The following is a 25,709-nucleotide window of genomic DNA, read 5'->3' as shown; positions in this document are numbered from 1 at the left end:
GTTGGTAGAGCTGTACTAGCTGTGGTGACATTGGCTGGCCTTCCACAGTCAAGACTACAAATGCTCTGAAAAGCACACCATTGTCAGTTAGACCTGCTCTGAACAGTTAGCTTTGAGTTACAGCTTCAAGTGCTGTTAAGGGCCTCTCTCAGACTCACTGGTGAGCACAGAGTTGACTCAATTTAAAGAGCAAGAAATTGTCACTGAGCATTCATAAGACACATTCTCATAGAATCATAGGATGGTTTGCATTGGAAGGGACCTTAAAGATCATTTAGCTCCAACCCCCCCACCATGGGCAGGGACACCTTCTGCTAGACCAGGTTGCTCAAAGCCCCATCCAGCCTGGCCTGGAACACCGCCAGGGATGGGGCATCCACAGCTTCTCTGGGCAGCCTGTGCCAGTGCCTCACCACCCTCACAGTCAAGAATTTCTTCCTTATATCTAATCTAAATCTACCCTTTTTCAGCTTAAAGCCATTCCCCCTTGTCCTATCACTACATGCCTTTGTAAAAGGTCCCTCTCCAGCTTTCTTGTCAACCCCTTTAGATACTGGAAAGCTGCTGTAAGGTCTCCCTGAGGGCCCTTCTCTTCTCCAGGCTGAAGAATCCCAACTCTCTCAGCCTGTCTTCACAGGAGAGGGGATCCAGCCTTCTGATCATCTTTGTGGCTCTCCTCTACTTGTCCCAAGATATCCATGTCCTTCTACTGTTAGGGGCTTCAGAGCTGGACATAGTACTCCAGGTGGGGTCTCACCAGAGTGAAGTAGAGGGGTAGAATCACCCTCCTTCAACCTACTGGCCCTGCTTCTTTTGATGCAGCCCAGGATCTGATTGGCTTTCTGGGCTACAAGCACATATTGTTAGGCCATGTTGAGCTTTTCCATCACCCTGAGCTCTAAGATACTATGTGCAAGACAGCAGTTTACTCACGTCCATACATCTCTACCCGCTATTACAGAAGAGACACGGCACAATTTCCTTCTTGTAATAACAAGGCTTTGGCCAAACCAGCCAACATAAATTTCTCATCTTCAAGGAGTGCCTAAGTAGCAGGATACACCTACTAGCTACTGCCCAGGTAAGCTTGCACACACCACCACCCCCAATTTTTGCACAGCTCAAACCAGCCATCATGAGAACTTGAGTCCTCTTGAAATGTCACGTTTAGGGTAGACAAATCCTGCTGATGTGTGACAGAGTTTTGTTGTTGTTGCTGTTGGTTTGGGCTTTTTGATTGTTGGTTGTTGCTTGTTTGTTTTTTTAAACACTATCATTGTGCTTGTTCTTTGTCAAGTTATTTGTACAACTGATGCAAGCTCAGTAACACAGATATTCCCCCTCACTCCTAATTCTGTTCAGAGTGGTTTAATAGCTCCCTATCTGCTTGCTAGAGGCTAGAACAGTGAGCGATAGCATTAATGCATGCTCTCCTGGATTTTTACAGGCTTAGAAATCACTGAGCTTCACACCGCCCCTGGCCTCACCCAGCATGGCACTGTCTCATTACACAGCGGTGGTGTAAGCAGTCTTTGCCACCTCCTACCACACACCAGAAAAGCCACAGACCGAACACTCCAGCCAGCAGTAATACTGAACAAAGCAAGAGTTTTAAGATGCTCACGAGGCACTTCCATGAATTTTTGCATGCCTTGAACCAAGCTGTTTGGCTCCTGCAGAGGGTTAAGGTCTCTTAGACTCAGTGTAAGTTGGATGCTTTTCACTAACCAAAACAAACCTTGTGCTGGCACAGTTCATGCACGTCTCTGCTAACCTTCACTGCTGGGTGCTGGGCTCATCTGGGTTCCCTTTCTATCCACTTTTTCCTTACCATTAATCTCTGTGGAAGAGAAGAAGAAATGGAGCTGAAAGACCAAAGATTTGCCTGGTTTATGGTTTTTAAAAACAAAATATAAACTAAACTAGAAACTTTCCCATTAACCTGTCTCCAACTTGTGCTTTAAGGGACTTGTGACCCCCTGCAGAGAATTCAAACTGACCTAATGTTTCTGATGCTCTCTTATTCTCGGAACACAATCGGGGCAGAGACATCTGCAATAATAAATTAAATAAAGACGTTGTCTTTCATATCTTAAGTCATCATGTGGGCCCTAAGCCTTGGAAAGGCAAACTTCAGCGCGTTTCTCAATTTAACATCCTGAGAGCCGGTGACTTTAGATATGCAAGAAAATTTCATACCTCAGAAAAAATGTCTTGCTTGATGATAAGCGTTTTAAAGATTATCTAAGAAGATTAATAGGATTATTTGATAACATGTTCTACACAAGGCAACAGTGAGAGGAAAGGCAACCTTAGCAAGGAGGACCAACACAAAAGCAGCAGAAAACCAATCAAATCCCTCAAGTGAGGGCTGAATAAGTTGGCTTAAGAAAAAACAAAGTGACAGAGTGGATTCAGGACTAGATAAAGACGCTTCATCATCACCTCTGCAGATGAGTCATTTTCCTCTTGGCAACATGAATACTGAATTGTATCAACAGCATCAGGACCAGCTTTCCACTCAGATCTAGTTGGTATGTCTCTGCTCTTTCCAGCCGCAACAGCCCAGACAGAAACTTTGACTGACAGTGGCATACATCATCATACTATAGTGACCTTTGGTACCCACTGCAAAGGAGACTCATCCACAGGATGGGTTGTTGATTTAAAACAAAGGAAAAGCAGACAGAGTAAGCACGACACTGCCAGGCTATCACTCGCAGTGATGCAGATAGAAATGCATTTTGCAAAGGACAGCTCTGAGTTTAGGCAGAACCAGAACTGCTATGCAAGAGAAGGCTGGAAGCAAGGAATCAGAAATAGGTCTATAGGTAAACTTTACACCTCTGTCCTGCTTGAAAACTCTACCTTAATCAACACTTAACTGAGGATACAAGTTATGTAGACAACTAAATGTCTGACTTTCAGTAGAGACCAGTTACACTGAAAATGGCACAGCAGCCACAGTAAACAGGAGAAGCAAGAACATGTTAAAACATTTTGTCTTCCACACCGGCCTTAATGTCAAATGCAGCAGTTCATTTTGTGACCTGCACAGGCTCACCAACCCATTTCTCACCAGTCATCTCTACCACAGCAACAATTGAACCAGGCTGGACTGAACTGACCACATCGCACCGAGGAGCTCCACACTTCTGTGGCCTCTTGTGACTCCTCCTTACCTGAAGGACATCTAGCATTAAACACTCTAAACTGGCAAGTGCTTGCTGCCCTACACGGATGTATCTCACTCTGCCTATACAGAGACTTTGGTATATCAACTTCTAGAATGCAGTTCATATGTTTTTAAAATCAATCAGAATCCCTAAGCTCTTACAGAAGGAAACCAAAAATATTACTGCCAATCACCCATCAGACCTAGAAGCCTAGGTGACTGTCATACATTAAAGAAATTAAAAGGCTACATTTGACACAGTATATGCTATCTTCCCATCCCTATTTTGAAAGGCTCTGATTAAAGCACTCCTAGTATCAAAACTGGATTTATTTCAGGTTTTGCAAACAACAGCCTTGAGCTGAATGCTGCCAGCCTGCCTGCAGCCTTTGCGGAGATTAGGTTATTACCAGCCAACTATGAGAATCTTAAATCCAGTATTAATCCTAATTCCCATTTAACCACATCTTCATTGTACAGTGAAAGCCCGCTGTGCATGAACTTGCACATGCATTCTTCCATGTGCAATAATCTGTGTCAGAAATAACAGATGCTAAACCTCATGTACGTTTAAGAAACACATTCTGACCTTGGTTTCCAGAAAATCCCAGTAAAGGAGAAAGACTGGAGCTGGCGAAAAGAATGGGCCAAACTGGAATTATTTCCAGGAGATGATGGGAATGGGAATATTTCCAGCCTAAAAGCTTTTAGCAGCCAATAACAGGAGTTTTCAACCCTGGCTTGGAAGAAAACAGGATGTGTAGTCAAATCACAAGGACATAGAAGCATCTGTGACCCTGACCCCATAATGCTGCAGCAGTGCTGCCAGTGTCACATCCCCAGTACCAAACCGCTTGGATGATAACCACTAGGACTGCACAAAGCACTGCCCATCACCATGGTCACATTCACTTTGCCAGGATCAGTTTCTGAGGGCAAAAGATTCAACATTTCCTCTGAGCAAGCCCTTGTTCCTTTCTCCTCCTAGACGTTCCGAAGCCAGCATGCCCCATCTTGCCAGCCTCAGCTGCTGAGCCCCTGGGGATGGGGTCAGACCAAGGCAAGACCTTCCTACTGCCCACCAGAGCAAAGGCACGTCCTGCAATTCTTCATGTCCAAGTTGCACTGACACAGAATCACTACAAAAGCTTTTGCTAACAGCTAGCTCTTCCTATTGTAAATGCAGGGGAGCCAAAGTGCCATCCTGTGTCCTTTCCAACATTATTTTACACCAACTGCCTTTCAAACCCCATTTATGGCAGCCAGATTAGGCATGTCTTCAGCCTTCCAAGGCTTGCCAAATTGTCCATGGGCAAGATCAGGCCATTCAGTACCTCCTGGCATTCCTAGGCAAGGTACCAATCCTAGAAACAAAGCAGCTGAAGATGAGAACAGACTGCTGCTTGGTCTACTATTAAATGGGACAATTATAATTCAGTTTAAAAAAAAAAAAAAAGTTCTCACATATTTAGAAAGACCTCAGTAATGTTTCCTGTGTTTAAAGCACACAGATTCACTGTAGATGAAAGGAACCTTTCAGGAAACACACTCCTAAGAGAATAAAAACGTGTTTGGCACCACTGCCTCTTACAGACAAGAGGACCTCCCTACTGGCAAGGGAGTCAACATCTGCTGGAAAAGGTAATTTATGTTTTTTTAAAGTAGGTACAATAATTGCTGAAAAACTCTATTTCCACCAACTCCAAATCAGCAGCTTGAACTCCCCAAACTAAAAATGTTATGAGATTTAGGGGCAATATTCTTTAACTGGAGGCATAACTAGATGATCTGTCTGCTTGCAACTCGGTATTACCTATTGCTTGGTCACCAGGACACCCACGTAAAGGCCCCAATAAAGTCATGGTACACTGGAGTAACAGGAGGCTGTACATCAACTGAGCCGTGGTAGCTCCCTGAGATGTGTGCATGCTCATCTCCTGCAGCTGATGCAAGGTAATTTGATTTAGCAATGATAGAGTTCAGCTAAATTGTATTACCTTTCATTTGCCATGGGCTAAGACCACACACATGGACAATAACCACAGCTCATCCAACAGCTGGTAATTTGACTGACTGCCTGGCTTCTGGAATACTGCAGACTGGTTCATACACCTTTTTTGCCTAACTTTAAGCCAATGTTTGAACAAAGCACTTTCACTTTCCCAGAAGGTGTCCTGCCTATCATGCTGGTGCATATCCTGGGGCAAGGTGTCTTCAGTCCTGGGAATCTGGAAATACAAAGATTCTTGGTGGAAATAATTGCTGCTACAATGAAGACTGAAATCTCAGAGCATAACACCTCCAACACACCAAATCTCTGGATAGGAAAGCACACATATATCTAGTCTGAGCAAACAGGGAACTTTCCCTATTTACTGTCATGGGCTGGATCTCTTAAGACCCTTCTCACCTCAGAAACATAGACTAGTACATGCAAACAAGGCAACAGCTGTGAGATAGCAACTTGCAAGTTTTAGACTGTGGTTTCTGACAATAAGCATTTCAGCACTCCTCCTTTCCTCACTCAACCAACAGAAAGGAGAATTAGGGCTTTTAAATTATGCAGGTAATTAAAAAAAATAAAAGGAAGAAGCCAGAGATTCCTGTTCTATTCTGCATGACAATTACTCTCCCAAGGCAACCCTAAATAAAACAAACACCTGCACTGCTGCCTATCAAGGAGGGTGACCGAACCGAACCCCTTCCAAAAATACCCTTCATGGACCATGCCTGCATATCCCGCTAACCCTTTGTCCAGCCCAGCAACCTGCTTCACAGGCTCATCCAAAAGCCCAACTCTAAATGGCATGTTCCTTCAGAAATAGTAGAGGATTTTGTTTTGCATTTGTGTTTAATATTTAATCTGCAGAGATTAACTGCATACTTAATCACAGAAGCGACATTGATACGTCTTGTACATGCATTCCTCTGTAAATTCTACTTTTCCCACTGCCAATACCTTCTTCTTCTAGCATGGAATAAGGGGTTGTGGTGGAAGTATGCAGCTCAGGCTCCCTTCTCTTCACACATACAAAAAACCAAACAGGAACTGCAAAACAGTTGCACAGTTTAAGATTTTTGTCTGCAAAACAACTATGGACACAATAAAAGCTATCTATCTATGCATACAGTCCTAATTTTTCATGATTAACCAAAATATACTTAAATATTAATAAAATTTTATCTATATAATACATATAATTAATATACTTAAATATTAATACTTAAAATATTAAGTAAATATACAAGAAAACAAGTAACTAAATTGAAGAACCTCCAAGTTACATTTTTTTCTCCCCCAGTAATCACAAACATTTCGGGGGGGGAATAATGTCTTATTAGAAGGTATTGTTTGCAATACCTAAAGCCATCCATTAAGAAATGTAAGAATCTGAGAGGGATGAGTCCAGTGAAAACAGCCTTTAAGTATACATGAGATCAACAAGCAGATTGCAACTGTCCGTGCTGGGAAAAATACAGGGGGTGGGGTGAGAATATCTCTTCCTTCTCCCAAGTATATAAATATACACACAGTGTCTCAAAATAATACGTTTGCTAAAAGCCACACAGGAAATCATGGTCAACACACATACTAGAAAACTCACACACCCCAGCGCTTACTGTATTATTCACCAGCTATATCTTCATATCATTTAGAACAATCCAAGTCAAAACAGTTTTCCCCAAAATCAATTTCCCCAGCATCCTATCCAATCTAGTTTAGGATGCCCCAAGCAAAGCAATACCTCTTCATACTCATGCTGAATGAGAAAGGAAAATCCTATTCCACAGTCTCACTGCTATCCAATCCCTTTACCTTGCTTCATCCAGTGTCCTCCCAGTACCAACCCCAAACAGATCCCTGCAGCAATCCCTTTTATACTGCCTGCCCTTGCTCTTGACCCCAGGTGGTAAGTCTTGGCTATAAAATGGAAAACACTGATGCTTTTAAGATATGAAATAAGGTGGCAGCTAATATTTAACAGTAAATATGCCTTAAAAAAAATAAAAAAACAAAACATTGAAAGTTCACTGAAACCTGAAAGCCACAACCCTAATGGCAAAAATAACCCCACAGCTCAGTGATTTGGGCTCTCCAGGGAGCTGAAATTGCCTGGCTAGTCCTGATTAAAAAGATAAGCACAGACAGACCCATTGCTCTAAGATATTTCAGACCAGCTAAAGGAATGACCGAGTCTCATGGGTTTAATAACACTCACAATTTCAGTTATTTGTGTCGCCAGTTATCCAAGTATTTACCTGGCTCCAAAGCAGAACATGAACAGAATCTCTGTAAGAGTTGAATGAGATATTCCTAGCATGTCAAAAACCTCAGCCCCAAACCTAAATAAATGGAATAGAAGTTCCTCACAGATACACATAGCATCCCCAGAGGACAACGCCTGCTTGCCTCCTGTGCAGACCAAACCAGCCCAGCTGCTTTGGGCAGCAACAGCAGCTTAGCCAGAGCGACACAGAGCTACTTCAAATACAGTATCCGCTCAGCATCTGAGAATATCATCTCAGCATCTCATCTTGCTGTCCAGGTCACAGCTGCCACATAGCAAACATAGAAAACACTCCGAGATGTGCGCCCACCTAAAGCCCACCCCTTCCCTTGCTTAGGATGGTGAGGCAAGATAGCCAGGAGAATCAGAATCTCCTTGATGAAAAACTAGGGTAAGCAAACAGAGAACATCTGCACTACTGTAGGAGACTTGCATTCAACCTATCACAGGCCCTGTCTCCCAGGGCCCCTCAGATATGTTCTTGACTGGATAAGTTGCTTTGTCAGTGGCAGAACTCCTCGTGCCCTGGCAGCCACACAGATCTCTTGCACAACAGAGGCATCCACAACTCTGGGGGCAAGGTGCCCATCCCAAAAACCAGGTGGGGAAGGACCAAACCTCCACACAGCTTCCTGAGCCACCCCAGAAGGGGGCTGCAAGAGTCATCCAGCCAGAGCAACCTGGTTCCAACTTCACTTTGTGTTTTTTGGGTGAAGGGAGCTCATTAGCCCTGCGCTAGCCTTTCCTGTAGGATGTTGGTTACCTGGCTGACCTACACCACACCTGCAGATAAGCTCAACAGAATGAATATATTATATTTAATATAAATAAATGAATTATATTTATATATGTGTATTTATATTAAATAAATACCTTATATAAATATATAAAAATTATATAATTAATATAAATAACTGAATGAGTCTATTCTGATGGGTGGTGATGGGTGCATCATTCTTCCTTATTACTGGGAGAAGTTGTAGTTAACAGATGAAAAGCTACCTAAAACTTAATTTCTGGCTGGACTGTCCTTTTGCCATTGAGCAACATTATTCTCACCGCCCCTCCGACAGCTTCATATGTTGAAAGGGTTAAAAAAGACAGCAGAACCATTAGCATTTTGATAGCTTTCCACACACATATAGCAAAAAGTCTTTAAAATTCATTGCATTGAAATAATCCTTCAAGTCTAGCATTTCCTCCTCAGCTCGAGGCAACCAACTGGTTTTCCTCCCTTTAATACCTTAATATAAAGCTCCAAGGAGTTCCAGGCTAGAAGTCTCAAATATGCTGAAGAAAAGCAGAGTCCTGAAGTTCAAGAGAAATCATGTAAAGTGTCTGGGGTTTAATTAAGAAACAACTATAGGGGCATCAACTTAGATACTGCAGCCACCCTAGAGATCCTGACTTCTGTAGATCACAGCTCACAACACATGCACACACTGTTTTCCTTCCAAAACGCTGAGCACACACAGCACACACACACAGCACACACACACCCCCAAATTTCAGCTGCCACAGAAGGTACGCACCATCTCTGAAGAATGAACAAATTAAAAACCTTGACCCTGATTCAACACAAGCTCAGGGACTTGAGCGCTCATCAAGATCAAGGCTGAATTTTTTAACACTATTACAGTCTCAAGAACAAAGCTGTGATTTTTAACTGCACAATTGGCATTAATACTCAGCAGCTCCACACCTGTGCCTGGGAAGTTTGGGGGGTTTTGGGTTTTGTTGGGTTTTGTTTTGTTTTGTTGGTGTTTTCTTGTTTGGTTGGGTTTGGGGTGGTTTTTTGTTGTTTTTTTTGTTTTGGGTTTTTTGGGGTTTTTTGGGGTTTTTTTTACAGTGTGTGCCTTTTTAACATCTCCAGAGCAAATCACTTTCTCAAGGAAGCACCCAGGAGTGCCTCAGGGTAGAGAAAGCAGCCATCTCACTTTGTGGCTTTGATTAGGATTGCTGCAGTGGAAACAGGCAAATGTTTCAGGACCACATCACTGCTCAAATACTGCTACATGGCAGGACTGGAGGAGTCACTAACTTGTTAAGGACTATTAGGCTTGACAAGATCCTCTCAACAAACACCTTTTTTGGGGTAAACAGTCTGAAAAAGCCAGTCTATCCAAAGAAAAATACTTGCTACAAACCTGTGCACACTTCTAAGAGAATTAAACAGGTCAAAAGTTGACATTCAGAAGGCAAGAGTAGTAAGTGCACTGCAGTACAATGTGGAAAAAAAAGAGGTTCAGATCCCAGGACCACAACCTCTAGTCTCTCATACTCTCATGCATATCCCAAACCACAAAATATTGACTATTTTGGCAGAGGTAAGAATTCCCACTGACCCCCCTAGTCCTTCCAAAACTTCAGAAGATCTTTGTTTCTGTATGAGAAACAACTACACAACCCTCCCCTGCTTCCTGCGCGCCCCCCCCCCCCCCCCCCAAAAAAAAAATATCTACAAACAGAACTTAATTTACAGAGAAAAAGGCGTTCTATCCAAGTTTAGTAAAAGCACAATTAACACAGTCAAAAGAAGAGAAAGCCTTTGCAACATATCACTGAGCAATACAGGACATTTGGGTACAAGAGAACAGCAAAGCCAGCCATTTATTTAGCTAAGAAAAATCTTCCAATAACACTGGAAATATTCCCTTCCCATTTTTTAAACCTGAGATATATTTTAAAGGAGCAAAATTTTGATAGGTGCTACGAAGGAAGAGTCACTGGCTCTTCCTTAAAAACAAGATGTCTTATTTTCTAGTCTGTTAGAGATTTCCAGTGATACCCTCAACAAATAATTTGGATTTCCCTTACATCAGTACAATGGGAATTGGTAAACAGGATTCTCTGCCTCAAAAAAGTACTACAGAGATACAATCCATTTGCAACCCTGAGATGTTCAGATAACATGGACCACGTGAACTCGATCAACAAGTGCCAGATAGTTTCTATTTTGTGTCACAGTGATTATCTGCCAGAAAAATTCTGAGCACTGGGCTCATTCTTGTAGGCTAGTTCAGATGCCTGCCCAATCTGTTCACTCAAGCACACTGCACTGGATCATTATCCACCAGTCAATCTCTGATTCATGTCTGGGAGTACACATACTGTAACAAATGCTACTAGCAACACGAATCCTCTTTTGAATGCATTTACAGCTATTGGAAGGGTGAGAAAATTACCTTATCACCAGTTTCTACAACTGCATCTGTTTCACAACCTCCTTGCTAAACAACAGTGTATCAGAACAAATCCTTGCTTTACTAGACAGAATTCATGACAGGGAAAAAAGCTCAGAGAGAGTAGAACAGGAAAGGGGAAGGAAGTGACAAATCTTGTCCCTGCAGAGTTACCTACAAAGCTGCAAGATAGCCAGACTCAGACACTCTTACATTTAATCATATTCCATTTTAAAAAATCAATGTTTGGTCCCACTCCATACCCTTGCACTTTCATAAAGAATCAAAGATTACAGCTGGAGATTGCAGCTTCATGCTAAAGGATAGTCTACAGGCATGATCTTGTAGGATACTAAGGGAAACAGATCCACTACATGGCTTCTTCTGGGCTCCTTCAGCTTTAAGTGACCAGTCCTAGACTGCAGCATTGAAGACCACAAGAATACAGCTCCAGCCACAGAAAGGATTTTGCAAGTCAATCTCAGGGAATACCTGGGCATGCAGCCTTGGTCTGGGTTATGGCAAACCCTCCACAATGCCAGCCTAGTGCAGTCTGTCCCTTCAACAGGAGGACTTTGCAGCACAGCTCGATCAAACATCTAAGTTCTCAACTTTCTGGAACTATTTTCACACTACCCTGATGTTCTTCAGTTCTCCATCCCTGATTCAGAAGAGGAAAAGTGTGAAGTCTTAAATCAATAGCTTTCTTTTCTCAATAAATATAATTAAATGTACAGAATATAGACATGAAATGGATGCAAAGAAGTCTGGTCATTCACTGATACAGAAGATGCAAACTGACTTTTGTGGGCAGTCTAGTCCTTGAAAAGGTCTCGCATAATTCCCAAATGTCAGCTATCATTAACAGCACAGTCTAAGCCTCTAATGAAAAGCAGCAGCTTACCTTCATCCTCCTGGGGATCTAAGGAACCTTAGCAATCGGCCTCTTAGAGGTTCCTTTAGATGTTCCTTTAATGACTGTAGCCAGAAGAAGCAAGAGGCAGAAATCTACTGATATTTCAACCAAAGACAGAAGACAGACTTGATAGATTTAAGAGAAATATTTTTTTCTTAGATCAATTTTTTGTGAAAACATATTGAGAGATTAATGTCAGCTAATATTTGGCAATAAGTATCGCCTTGCTATCACCAAAAAGCCACCATAAAAGCAAGGCTTAGGGTGTCTTTATTTGTTCTTTCCAATGTTCCGTATCTGGGGTCTGCATCTCTGCCTGGGGACAGGCACACTGGAGCTCATCTCACATGCAGGAGTGCTTTGACATTATACTATTTCCAGAGCTGACTGTGCGTAGTGGATTCCTCTGTGCTGCACCCATTAAAGATCCTGGTTCTGGTTCCCACTAGCTCAGCCCTTCTGCTGCCCCATGCTTCTGTGTGCTATAAACACACCTTATGCCTCCTACTTTAACTTGAAGAAGAAGGAGGGGTGAAACCAAAAAGGCAAGCTCAGACTCCTCATGTACCACAAGATGAACAAAAGTCTTCTTAAAACAGGTTAGCAGACTATCTGAGGATGCACTTGGCTTCTTGGAAACAGGAAATTCCCGTTATTTAAACCTCAAATACACAGCAAGGGCCTGGAATGTTTTGTCTTTAAGAGGAGTGGTTTGTCTTTCTCTACGCAATGATGAAGTTTCAAACCCCAGCCTTCCTGCCACCCCCCCGGTTTTAAAAGCAGGGGGAACAAAATACAAAGGAAAGGCAGAGCGGCATTCTCATATGATCATAACTGGCGTGTGTACCTCAATTTTGCAATCCCACCTTTTACAACAGAGGGAGCCCCAGAAAGCTCCCTCAGCAGCCAAGCAGCACACAGCACAGCAGGATTCAGGAGGCTGAGCTGCTCTGGAACAAGCAGAGCCAGGGGCTTTGGTGGTGCAGAGAGAACCCACAGAGAACAAATGCCCTGGCTAAGCACGCACCTCGCTTATCCTGGCTTTTTTCCTGTTATCGCCTCACTCTCCAAGGACAGTTAAGAAAGGCTGAAGAGAGGACCACTTTCCTCTCCTCTCCATAAAACAGGGGGAGAGAAGAAATGGGAAGAAAGAGATCTATTACTGAAACCATGGGTTACCCCTGCCTTTGCTGATCTCGCTGCAATCAAACCAGCAGGAGAGTGTTTCATCCTGTTCCAAGAAGCTCCTCTCTTGCCTTAAGCATTATTTTTCCTACCCTGCCCAACAATAATGTCCCAGGCACAAACATACCAGCAGCGCTCAGCCTTATTTTGCTTGGCTGCTTAAGGTGCTTTTCTAATAATATTCCTCAGAGAAAGCAGGGACTCAAGGGCTATATAGCCTTGTACAACCTTGACCCTGCCAAAATACACCAGCAGTGCTTCAGGGTCAGTTGCTCTTCTGTGACTGACATGCTGATTATTTTGCCAAGACAGCAAGGCCACTAAAGATGTAAGGACACCTTAGCTTAAATTTCTCATCCCACCATGTTTTCTGAGACTTAAAATATTTTTTCGTTTCACATAGGGATGAAGGTTTGGAATCCACCTTGGAATCCTTCATGCAAAACCCCATGTGCCCTAGAACTGCAGTCCTGTGGCTAGGTCATGCATTTCTGGCGGGTAGGAAACCTGCTTTCAGGACCCTGTTCTGGATTTGTGACAGCATAGGTGAAAAACCCAAACCACTTGGCTCCTAACCAGCATCTCTGCTTTGACTAAGAGATTCTATCCCAAATGTGAGAAATTCACCCAAGGAGAACTGAGTGAAGACCAACCCTTTCCCACAAGGCAATACTGGTTTCAACAAATCAGCATTTTCTGCAGGCAAATTTTTTCCTTGAAAAACTCCCAGCCAGTCCTAGCCTCAAGTAGTAAGTAGTGTGGTTTCTGCTGAAGATACAAGCCTGGAAGCAACCCACATCCAGCAGAGAGGTTCTGCTTAGGAACAGCTCGTCTCCCCTAAGTAGGGCCAAGCCAAAACCGTGGTAGAAGAAACAAATAAGGCTTCCTGAAGTTTGCCCTGACACTTCAGATTCTCTCTTCTTCTACTAAATTAGTAGCTTGTATTATTAAACAGAGGAAAGGAGATGTGGTGGGAAAGCCTCACACACTGAATTCCTGTTTGCTTTATTCATTCCTTAGGCTGTGATTTGAGACAGTAAAAATGTTGCTGATGTCCAAACGAACATGTGCAACATAAGGTTCAAAGGCTAACCTGTACTTTATGTGGACAACTTCACGCACTGGGGCAGACAGTATCTTTTTCTTCTGTAACTCTAGGGAGAGGTAAATCTGTCTGAAGAGGGAATTAAAAGAAAACATATAGTAATATCACAGATGTCTCTCACAGTTTGTCTTGCTGATTTAAGACACTTCCTATGAATTGGCTTGAAAGCATCTCCAAAAGTAGAGCCTTCTTAAACTATGTTCTCCAGAAAAAATGCTTTTCCCCCTCTAAACACAGGATTTTAGATTCGATACAGGATTATCCTATATCGGTCACTAACACTCTGTGGAAACCTGTGTAAGAAGGGCTATTTAGATAAATAGCTCTATTCCCACATTAAATTTTTTGGCTTCTGTTCCTTTATTGCTAAGAATATTTCAATTGAAACAACATCTTTGTGCCTTTGAGGATCTCTGCTCCTGCTGCCACTTCCCTACCTGGAGCTATAATCCTGTGCTTGTCACAAACCCAGTCACTGCTGCAGAAGTTATTACAGCTACAATCTGCAGATTATAGCAACTCTTAATAGGGGATAAGCAGCAGGAAAAGGTGAGTTTAAGCAGCAAAGAACTTGGTGGTTCAAAGAGCTCTATTATTAATATTTATTATTTTTAAGTGTTCACTGAGTGCTGTAGAAGATAAAAGAACAAACTGAAAGCAAGAACCAAGGAATAGAGTTCATATAAGATGAGACAACGGGAGAGCATAAAGCATGAGTGTCTGGGGAGAAGGGGAGCCAAAGAAGAAGTAGTAACAGCAAGGGAAAAAAGCCACACCTTTTATCAACAAGATGTTCCTAATAGTACGAAGTATGAAGAGAATTAAAGAATTCCTCAGTGTCTAATCAGAACTGTTCCCCATAGGGGATCTTCTGAGCATTATTGGCATATCTTTAAAGACTGGAGCTTTGATCATAAAAAGCAAGTATGTGGTGAGGGGGAATGGAAAAACAACAAAAGGAAATGCAACTGCATCACCCTGTGGTATGAGGGCAAAATCCAGCCCTGGATAGACACTTTACAAAGTTCCAAGTAAATCCAGGTCCTCCATCATAGGCAAATTCCTCTTCTTTCCCACAAACCCTTTGCCTCTGCTGCCCTAGAAGGACTCACAGTTGGTACTTCTCTTCCCTAACAAAGATGTAAGCTTTTGGCTTACACCACTTGAAACCTTCACACTTTCAAACAACAGCCCATGATGCTTCACAGTTCCAATGCACTTTACCGAGATTAGCTAACAAGAATGTTCATCATACCCACATGCTGAGGGTACTGTCTTCATTTTCACAGCTGGTGAAACAGATGCTCAGAAAAGCGCTTTCCCAGAGCCAGAGAGGCTCTACAGCAGGCCGATGGCAGTGACGCTGGCAATTGCACACCTCTGTTCTGAACAGTAAAATCAGTGATAGGACTTGGGAGTGAGAGTCCAGTCCCCCCTCCCAACGCCCTCTGCTCCCCAAGGCCAGCACAGAGCTTCAAAGCTGTTCCCAAAGAGCATCATGTTACAGAAATACTACAAGAAATCCACTACCAACTGAAACTTGGAACTGTCTGCAGCAGCATTAACAAAGAAAATTAATGGTTTTAGACTAAACTCTGCCACTTCTCCTGCCAAGCTGTCCCTGCTGTAGTATCAAAATATGAACACACAAAATGCAAAGCATCAAACCTTCTCCATTTGGCGGGGGGGGGGCGGGGGGGGGGGGGGGGGAGGCACAGAACAAAACCCCCCCAACTCTTAATCCAGCCACTCTCCGGGAAACCCTATTCTTTCTTAATCACATCAGACTGTTACTCCTGACTGATGCTTCCCCTTAACATCCCCATAACAAAAGAAGAGAATCTGGTTTTAATTGGCAAAGCATCAATGTAAACTGAAATTCTTATCAGTTTGGAAGGGTTTTTTTTCAAGGCTGTGAACCCAGAGTCATTCATCACATCAGCAAGGTAGTACATTGTCAACTCTCAGGCTGCCAAAGCAAAACGTAGGTCAAAGATGTACTGGTGCTTCCAGCATTGTACCTCAGGCATTTCCAGAACTAGCTCTCAGCTTTTCCGGTATCTTATTCTGAAAAACATCTTGGTACAACTCTAAGATCCCTGTTACATGTCTGTGCTTCTGTCATATTCCCATCAGAAGCAAAGGCTTTGTTGATCAACAAAAACTAAGTGCCTCATTCTAAGCAGCTCCGAGAATCCCCTCTGACATTAACAAGAACAAAGGGCAGTCAGAAGCAGTTAAGAAATACATCAGACAAAGTCCACCCCTCTTTAGAACATTTTGAGACATTCAATCCTTTATTCTCAATTACTCCTTACACATGTCCATTGTGGACCCACCACATTATTACCCCTACTAAGCCCGACCAATTATTATCAGCAAGACTGATACCAAAAAACATTCTGTTTTCAAATAGTTACAGAAATAAGTACATCAACAACAGTGACAGTGACTCCCATTCCAAATCCATTGAATTTGCATACCACTATCTCATTTACCTTGGCAACGGGTTTTGAGAAGTTCATCTGAAAGGTACCCACAGGTCCTGGAGACTTCCATGAGAAACAGGTTCTCAGTGGGTCTGAGAAAGCAGCCCAGTACAGGCATAAGTGTCCTCTGTACAAGAAGATCTGGTTCTCTTCGCTCCACAAGAAAACGAGATGTGCCATCAAGTGAGCCAAGAACAAACCCTGTCATTGCTTTCCCAGCATAGCGTGTTCCAGTTCAGTGCCCTGTGAGGTCCACGTCTCAAGAACAGGCAAGATGCCAGGCAGTTCATTTAGACCATTTTTTCCTGAAGAAGTGTAGACACTTATTTAGTGCAATCCTTATTACTCTAAAACTCCCTCCTCATAGACTCTCATACACCAAGCTTTTCACAAGGAGTAAATATAGTAACTGTTTCCATAATAACATTAAAAATACCCCAACAGATTAAATTCAACAGATGAAACAGGGCCATAAATATGTATGTCTAGCAACATGACCAACATCACCCTTCCTCAAACTGGGCATTTAGCCATGAAAAAAAGCTGCTAGCATTACAGTTTTATTGCTGAGCCTTATGAGAAGCATAAAGCTGCAGAAACAGTCAGCACTGTAACCGTGCACAATATAGACAATCTGAGGTGCAGCCAGGGCCTCTGAGCCCCTGCCAGGCTGTGCCTCTGACCCACAGTCAACAAGTCACCATACAGTCCCATTCCGTTCATCTGTTGATGGCTTTCCAGACATCTGGGGTGGCACAAAATGTATTTAAGTCTCTTTATGACTCAAGTGAAAAGTCTGAAAGAATATGAGCTATTATTATCTCTGTTATACTACGTGAATTTTCACATTAGCAGCTTGATTCAGTTCCACTTTCCCAGGATCAACCACCACTGTAAGATTTTGTCCTGACACTAACTTCACAGATGTCAGAAGTAAAGAGGATACTGGCTATACTGCTTCCAGAAGACTAACTAGGGCAGACTCCAGATCACACTAGCCACCACAGACACTCCAAGAAAGTCCCTCTCTAACATGGCTATGCACCAACTAAATGAGGGAGACAGAAGGGCAGGAACAGAGATGAATTCAACACAGTCAATCAACAGCTGAGCAGAGCAAACTCAGACCTAAGCCCTAATCCACAAATTCATGCAGCCCCTTTAATATTCACAAAACCAGGCACATGGATGAGATTCTGTATCAACACTGTTCATTTAGTCAAAAGCATCCTCTGTTTCTTCCTGAAGTGATACACTGTTCTAAAAAAATGTGAACTTCATTTGGGTTTAAGAACTCACTCTTCTACAGTGACCTTACAATTTATTTCTCAAGTAGCTGGAAACTTCCATTTTAGACCAGGTTTATTTAGTAAGTATATAGCAAAGGGAACATCCTGATGCTAAAAGAAGCCCCAAAGGACAAGAACCCCCAGGGACTCACTAATCCTTGGAATCCTTGTTGGAGGGACTACACAGACAGGAGGAATGCTGCGCAGAACAAGACCCGTACTAAAATCCTGTGATAGTCAAAACCCCACTTCCACCATCTCCAAGGACAATGACAAGATACTGGTTTTGGTTTTCTTTTGACTGAATTTGGTAAAGGTAAACTGACACCACATGAATACCCTCAACTGTCATGTAATATGCACTGTGTATTAGTCCACCAAACATGAAGCATTCACATTAGGCATGTGGTCATCCAAAGCTTCTTGTATCAAAAAATGTGCAGAGGCAATTCAGATGGGGGGAAAAGTCACACATATACAACTCACCAGGATACCGAGCCTCTCTCCCTCTAGCCTGAGGAAGACCAAAGAAGTACAGCACCTCCAGCACAGCTCCGCTGCCCTGGAAGAGTACACGTTGCTTCTTACAAACTCTGGGAAAATGGAAATTCTTCAAGCCCATTAATAGAGAACAGGAGGTGGCAGAGGTGCAGAAGCAAATCCCATTTGGGGTTATTTTGTAAGAGTAAAATATTTTTATCATTTGTTTCTTTAAATCTTTTCTGTGCAAAAATGAATAAAAACACACTGACGAACTGGTTTACTGCTGGTGTGGTTAACAAAAGAAGATCAACACAACACTTTCCTATAGCCACTTTTTTCAGTCTCAGACAATTTATACTAAATCAGCGCATGACAGACCTTTACCAATGCAGAAACGATAAACAGCAAAGCAGCTACTAAACGCTCCAAGGCAAGATATTAGAGAGGTGGAAGAGGAAGAAGAAAAAAAAAAATGTCCCATCAACTAATCGGTGGGCACTGAATTCACCTGAATCCTCTGGAACTATGGGATAGGATAATTCACGCACCATTTTTGAAACTCAAGACTGTAAGAGCCATGAAAAGAAAATAAGAAATGGTGTAGGGGAAGGAACAGACACAAGGGGAATGCTGAACTGTGCAGTCATGAGCAATAGTAGGACCAAATGCAACGCAGCTGTCACATCAATTACAAATGAGATAGCAGCGACCATTGGAAAGCAAAGCTCTAGACATCTGGAACATATGCTCATATGAAATACAATTAAAGTCCAGTAGTCTTCCCAGTGCTGAGAAGTGATGGGACAGGAGGGGACAACACAAAACATTTAAGGAAGTTTTAGAAGGAATAAGCATCTTTGGGAAGAACAGAAATGTCTGGAATGATTTTTCTGTGCAACATTTTTCTTCCTTCATTTGCTACTTCCATTTAAGATTAACAATCATTCCTAAGGAGAAAAAAAAAAAAAAAAAAAAAAAAAGAGAGAGGGGGGGAGAGAGAACTCCTAATAAAAAAAACTTAAAAGGGAATGAGCGATTTCATATCTCAAACAGCTCACTCCTATTCATCTTGGGGGAGAAATACACAGGCTTTGTCCTTTCGTGCAAATGCACTACTTGGTTTTGGTTTTGAGTCACTATTTTAAAGTGAAAACCAAAGACCGCCACTTCTGAAAGCAAGTTACATTCCAACCCTCACTGTACTACTTGTGCTTTTCTCTCAAAAAATACAAGCAAAATGGATCCAAAAATCTGTCCCTTGCATTTCATTGATAAGTCAGTTTAAGCTAAACAAACAAACTAATCATGCTAACATTAGTCACAAAGTCTTGAAAAAGCAAAAGTAGGGATTATCTTGCAACAACACCCCCAAACAAGGACTGCTTCTGCAGCCTTAGCCTTACAGGATTAGCAAGGAGTATAGATATTTATCTGTTTTTATTATAGCTCCCAAACAGACCTTGGACCTACTACCACCTCATGCAATGACTCATCTTCAAGATGTCAAGAACTATGCACTACCTCACAAAAGTCTCCAAATACAAGTTGGACCACCATCTGCTTATTTAGATACCTTAAGCCTCAATTTTGTAGCATCTGAACTTCTCTTTTCAAGTCCTTCCTCATCTAAGACCCACGGCCTCATAAATCCAGTAGCTTCTGTTCCCAGAGCAGTGGTGTCTGTTTTCCTGCAGCCTGGTGAGAACAGACAGGGCTCAAGATAATTAAATAAAAACACAGGAACTGCATTATTTATTTTAAAGGAAAACATGTTTTCTAGGAAGAAAGTCCTTTATTTGGGCAAATCTGTAAGCTGTTTATCAGCTTAAACTCATTATCTGCCCATATGGTTTTAGCACTGTCGGGTTGGTTTTTTTTTAAAAAAAAAAGGGTATGCACTAGCTGATGAAATGTCATCTGCCCTTATGCCAGAAACTAGTGTTTTTGTACTGACGTCAAATTAGGATCCTTGCCACAAGTGGAGGGCTACCATAAGGATAGTCATAATATTTTAATTATGAAGGGACCTTACAGAAGGCAGCAAGAAAGGCAGAGGCAAAGTAAGAAAACCCATTCACAAAAATACAGTCACTTAATTAACTTTTTGCCTCCTGTGCTTTAATTCTTTTTGTCCAGGGAGGTGGAGTGGGAAGAGAGCATCCTAACTGAAAAAGAAAATTTAAAAAAAAAAAAAAAAAAGAGGACAGGAGAACAAGATGCTAGAGCCAATAAACACACATCAAAGCATGAGATGGCTTTACTTCAACTGCCTACAGTATTCAACCTGGGATAGATTAAGGCAAGATAAAAGGTGCTAAGAGGGAAAATACTACCCCTACAGCAGTGCAGACCCTCCCTCCCACTTGCTCAGCACTAATGCCCAGAGAACACCAAGATCCCAGCCAGCTCTGTTGTGCTGAAAACAACAAGAGCACACGGTAGACCTAGTTTTACAGAAACCCCAATCTGTCCACCATTGTCTGCTGGTGTGGACTAGCTCCACACAGTGAGGTGGCTTGAAGCCCTTCCTGCTCCCCCGTTGAGCTGCTGCAGCCGAGCAGGAGCTGGGTTTATTGATTCTGTGAGTCACAATTAGCCATGGGACACAGGACCAAAGGTTTAGCACAGGACATTAAACCTGACTGTCTGAGCTGTCAGCTTGGTTATTCCAAGGAGACAGGAACAAACTGAAGTCACAGTAACAGATGTTTCTCATGTTTTATGAACTGCAATATTATTCCTGGTTACAGATACAGTTTCTGCCTTTTAAAACAGACCTGCAAGGCTGCATGCATGAAATTATTTGAATTAAACAATACACAGGCAACTTGGCAAAGGACTTAAGGATAGCTCAGCATTTTCATACACACACAATGATTCCCGTTCCCCTTTCGCCCAGCCCCACCCTGAGAAGTAGAATACATGTTAAAGCAGCCAAAAATGAGATCACACCAAGATACAGTCATTCGTTGCCATCAGCTGAGGAGAGGATGCAAACACTCAGACCACTTCTCTTGTGAAAAAACACACTCAGCCTCCTCTTCTTCATTTCCACTGTGGGTAAATCAAGTTGCTGGGATCCGTTCTAAGTTTTAAGCAAGCCTGGAAACGGAAGACTGGTGTTCTTCCCAGGATGTCTCTACCCTTACACCTCAGGGGGAATAAAGGGATTTCCCCATAATTTACAAAGGAAATCTGAAATACTTACCCTGTGCGCGAAAGCCACCCCCAAGTTCATTTTGCTCCTCCGGTACCTGCGAGGCAAGCGGAGGGGCGGCCGGCGCTACAGAAGCCGGGCTGGAGCCGGGCTGACACCGCACGGCAAGAAAGCCCCCTCGTGGAAACTGCCAGCATCACCCACCGAGCCCGAGCCCCCCCGGCCCGGCCCGGGCAGCCCCCGCGCGCACCCCCGGCTCCCCGTCACCCAGGGGATCTGAACGGGTGGTCCATCTCCATCCAGCCCTGCCCCGAGGGTGTCCCTGCATCCCTCGCAGGTCGAAACCCACGACTCAGGTGGCTAAGCCCTTTGTGGCAAAGGTCTGCTTTGCAGAAAGGGTGGGACAATCAGTAGAAATTTTACCTTGGTTTTGCTGGCAGTCTGCAACATCTCAGAAAAGTTCAAGCTCTTCCTTTCTTCCTCTCACCCTGCTACGCTTAAATTCATGGCAACTGTATTGCATGGTATTTTAGCTTAAGCCAACAAAAGCTGTACCTCAGCCACAACAAATACAGAAACATTAACTGCCTTCTAGGGAGGGTCAAACATTTGAATCATTTTAACATACTACACAAACACTTCAGCAAAAGCAGATGATAATGAAGCACATCTGCACATTACGCTACACAGTCAAATTTGAAAGATTCCCCCCAAACTATGAAAAAGTTCCAGAATGTGCCTATTTCTCCCATTGACTTTGCTATCGTGCTCTCAATTTGTACACTTCTGAGACAGAACAACTGCTGCTCGTTCACAAAAGCACTAAATACCAAAATAGGTGCTTGACTGGTAGAATCCATCAGACACTTGGATACACCCTGTTGAATTAAGACAACTCTTTAATAACTCTACACACTTCTAACCCACTAATAAAAATCCAGGGCGAGCCTGCACTCACAGTTTGCTACATATTCCCAGCCAGGCACAGAGCCATCTCCAGCACACTTCTGCCCAAGTAGCTTTGGTAGCCACTGGCTATTCAGTGAAATACGTGCCTAGAATCTATTAATTGTGTTCAGATCTTCTTTTACTATAGAAATACAGGCAGTAGTCAGGCTGAGCTAAGTAACTGCTGAGAGAAGTGCTAAAGAAAAAAAGGAAATTACAATTCTCAGACTTCACAGAAAACCACCCAAGTACAATGCATCTGGAAATGCTGTTTGCTCACTCACTAGAACATTTCAATACAAAAGTTATGATAAAACTTTAAGTGCCCAGCTGCAGAGTTTATAAAACCCACACATCTCTGTGGGCTGGTACCTCACTAACGTGTTGTTGCAGCTGTAAATCTCGATTAGAAAGCGGGGACTGGCCCAGGGTGGCAGGACTCCAGTTTCCCTATCAGCCAAGTGCGAAAGAGAAAACTCCTACCGGACCAAAGTCAGAAGCATGGGCTGCTCTCCCACCTTCCTCATCCAAACTTGGGGCGTGGGGAGAGAGGTGGGTGGCACACCCCGAAACGCTACAAACGTAAGGCGGAGCGCTCCCAGGCACAGCCCCGGGCACCCCGCGGCTCCTCCGCTTGCCTTTACAGTATGAGGGCTCCCGGGGTGCGGGGTGGGTTTATAAAAGGCAGAAAAACCGAGGGCAAGCTCTGAGCCACCCGAGTACCGACCACGAGAGGCTCCCCGGGGCCCGATCCCGGAGACGTGCTACCAGCGGAGCGAGTTCTGCTGGCTCGGACTGCGGGGGCGCGTCCCCGCCAGCCCTCTTGCCGGGGAGCGACCCGGCAGCCCCCGGCCGGCGGGCTGTCAGGCGGGCTGGCACCTCAGCCCCGGCAGATTCGCACTCCCAGCACCACGCGGAGCCGCGGCGCTCCCGCACCCCCCGTGAGACAACGCGGCGGCGGGGGCGGCGAGCCCCCTCCCCGGGGTGTCCCCAGCCGGCATACCCGCTCGCCCCAAGGCACCGGGAGGGCGGCGCGGTGCCAAGCCGGAGCCGGCACCCCTGGCGGGGGAACGGGACCTTCGGCAGGGCTGCCCAAGGAAAGGCTGCCGCGCTGCCGGGGCACCGAGAAGCGAACCTCGGCCTGTTACCTGCCGGCGACCGCAGCAGGCTCCCGCGGCGGCGGCTCCCCGGGGACAGACCGAGCGGGCGGGCGGGCGGCTCCCGGCGGCGCTGGGCTCCCACTGCCGTCCGCGCCCCGTGCCCGGCAGCCGCGGAGCGCCCGAGCCGCCAGCGCAGCCGGCTCCACCTCCCGGCCGTGCCCCCTTCCCCGCCCCCGCCCGGCCCGGCCCGGCCCGGCCCGGCTCAGCGCAGCCCCGCCCGCCTCGGCTCGGCCCGGCCCCGGCGCCTGGGCGCGCCCCTGCCCGGGGTCCGCCGCCCCCCGCGCCTCCCGCGTCGCCGCCTGCCCCGGCCCTCGCCGGGGAAGCTCCCGGGTGGCTGGGCCGGCGCCGCCGCAGGCAGCCTGGGCACGGGTCCCTCGCTCGGCGTGCCGCCGCGGCGGCTCGGCCGTTTCGGGGGTGCGGGAGCGGCAGGCCGAGGAGGGCGGTCCCGGGGCGGCCAGCCTGGGACCCCCGCGCCGGCGGTGAGGCCTGAGCCCGCCCGGCGTGCAGGAGGCACCGAGGGAAGGGGCGCTGCCGGCTCCCCGCTGCGGGGTGCCCCCCTAACACCCCACGGGCTGCTGAGGCGCCGGGGCGATCCCCGGGGTGCAAAAGAAAAAGAAACAGGGAAGGTGGGAGGTCACTTGTGACCAGTACCTTAGTGGCAGCTGCCTAAACACGTGCAAAGATCTGTCGGAGAAAAAGGCTTTCAAAAACGTGTGCCAAAGCGAATGAAGATCCCATATTTGTGACACGGGAAAAGCCAACCCTCCTAAGTCCGGTTTCCTAGGGAAATACGTCTCTGTGCTTGCCAATAACTTCTGATCCAGTTAAACAATTTTAACTGTTTGACAACTACAAACTTCAGAAAAATAGGTAACTTTGTAGAAGAGGTTATCTCTTCTATGCCTCTTGCACATAGGACAGCTGTATCCCAAGTCCAACAGCCTTCAACAGACACCAGGTACTCTACAGAGGGGGTTCAACTCAGCTAACCCCTATGGAACCCCCACTTCACTAATCCTGATGCTCAGAAAAGTACTTGCTGGGTTGGAGGGAAAGAAATTGAGGGAGGAAAAAGTGTGCAGATGTAAGGCTGTTACTCTCAGTTACAATCATTAGCTCAGGAGCAAGGGCATGGGTTAGTACATTGGGCGTTGTACTCACATATAACAACTGAGAGAGCAATCCTACAAGGGCCAGATCCTGCAAGTAGTCCTATGCAGATGTGTCCTTGTGCTGATAAGAAGTCCTGTTTATTTCACGATGCTCTACAAGATGAGGGATGCAGATCTGGACCCCCAAAGCTTATTAGAAAAACAAGAGACAACAGGAATGTCTAACGGTGCAGCACAAAGGAGAAAAGATGTGCTAGCATCTCTCTTTAAATCTCTGCTAATGCCTCATGTATCTGGTAATGAACACTTATAAGGCTCCCCAGGTGCAGATATTTGTTGGGGTTGGCTTTCTTTTTTTTCCTAACCTGATATAAAAATAGGGAGATAGACATAGAATTTAACAGTTATGGTCCCAAATCTATTTCTGTGTAACAGCAAACTAGATTACACAACCAGGTTGTATTTGTAATGTATGTTTTGTTATAGTCTATTGCTTAAGACAGGCAATCATTTCAAGGTCTGATATTTTCTTGTAATGTTTGTGCCCGTGTTTTTCCATTTCTCTTTCACTATTCATTTATTTGTGTCACAGCATGATCCTACCTCTCCTTGGTCTTTGTGGCAGAGCAGGGGATTTCCATTTCTTTATTAGACACAGTTTGACACGAGGTAATAGTCATGTTCCTCATTTGATTCCTTTGCAAAGGACTCAGAGTGCTATTTTCCAGCAGACTGGCTTGTCATACCCCTTGAGCAGCAGATCGTGGTTCTTGCAGGCGGAGATTACATTTGTGCTCTGCAGACCTGTCAAACTGGGCTCTGTTGGTTCTCTCTCCACAATCCCCTGTAACAATCTCACACATTTACCCCTGCACTGTCACAGCACCATTTCAGGACCCCACATGCCAAGCAATTTTGCTGTATACCTGGTGAACAGAACACAAAAATGTGTATCTGCCTAGCTGCCCAACTCCTACCCCTGTTTTGTGGCCTAATGCACAGATCTCATGCGGACGGTTTCTAGGAAACTCAGTGGTCTTAGTCCTGCCCAAAACACCACAGTTTTAAACAGCTCCACATTCTATAGATAAGACCCCGGTCCCTATCAGGGACACTTGGCATTTTTACAACAACTGCCCCACCCCCACCCCCTTCCAGTGACGACATTATTCTAATATTTTGGAAAAAAGTACAGGGCAACGTACCCTAAGACTTATAT

At 44.6% G+C, this 25,709-nt stretch overlaps 1 protein-coding gene across 11 annotated transcripts in view; it reads right to left on the bottom strand.

The window, feature by feature from the left end:
* Positions 1 to 25,709, bottom strand: part of TSPAN18 (tetraspanin 18) — a 133,792-nt gene that overhangs the window by 100,492 nt on the left and 7,591 nt on the right. For 2 of the 11 annotated variants that reach the window (XM_055796442.1, XM_055796482.1), the window contains exon 1: positions 23,354 to 23,523. The exons of 1 other annotated variant lie outside the window; for it this stretch is intronic. The gene's annotated coding sequence lies outside the window, so the exon portion shown is untranslated. Of the gene's footprint in view, positions 1 to 1,738; positions 1,841 to 16,350; positions 16,372 to 19,686; positions 19,709 to 21,693; positions 21,716 to 23,353; positions 23,525 to 24,029; positions 24,129 to 25,709 lie in introns of those variants that run through there. 8 more of the 11 variants (XM_055796447.1, XM_005241890.3, XM_055796487.1 and 5 more) reach the window with 8 other exon arrangements.

Source organism: Falco peregrinus, chromosome 1 (assembly GCF_023634155.1).
Source record: "Falco peregrinus isolate bFalPer1 chromosome 1, bFalPer1.pri, whole genome shotgun sequence".
In the NCBI taxonomy this organism is placed as follows: Eukaryota; Metazoa; Chordata; class Aves; order Falconiformes; family Falconidae; genus Falco; species Falco peregrinus.
The sequence above is the reverse complement of the archived record's forward strand: the minus strand, read 5'-3'. Positions and strand labels throughout refer to the sequence as shown.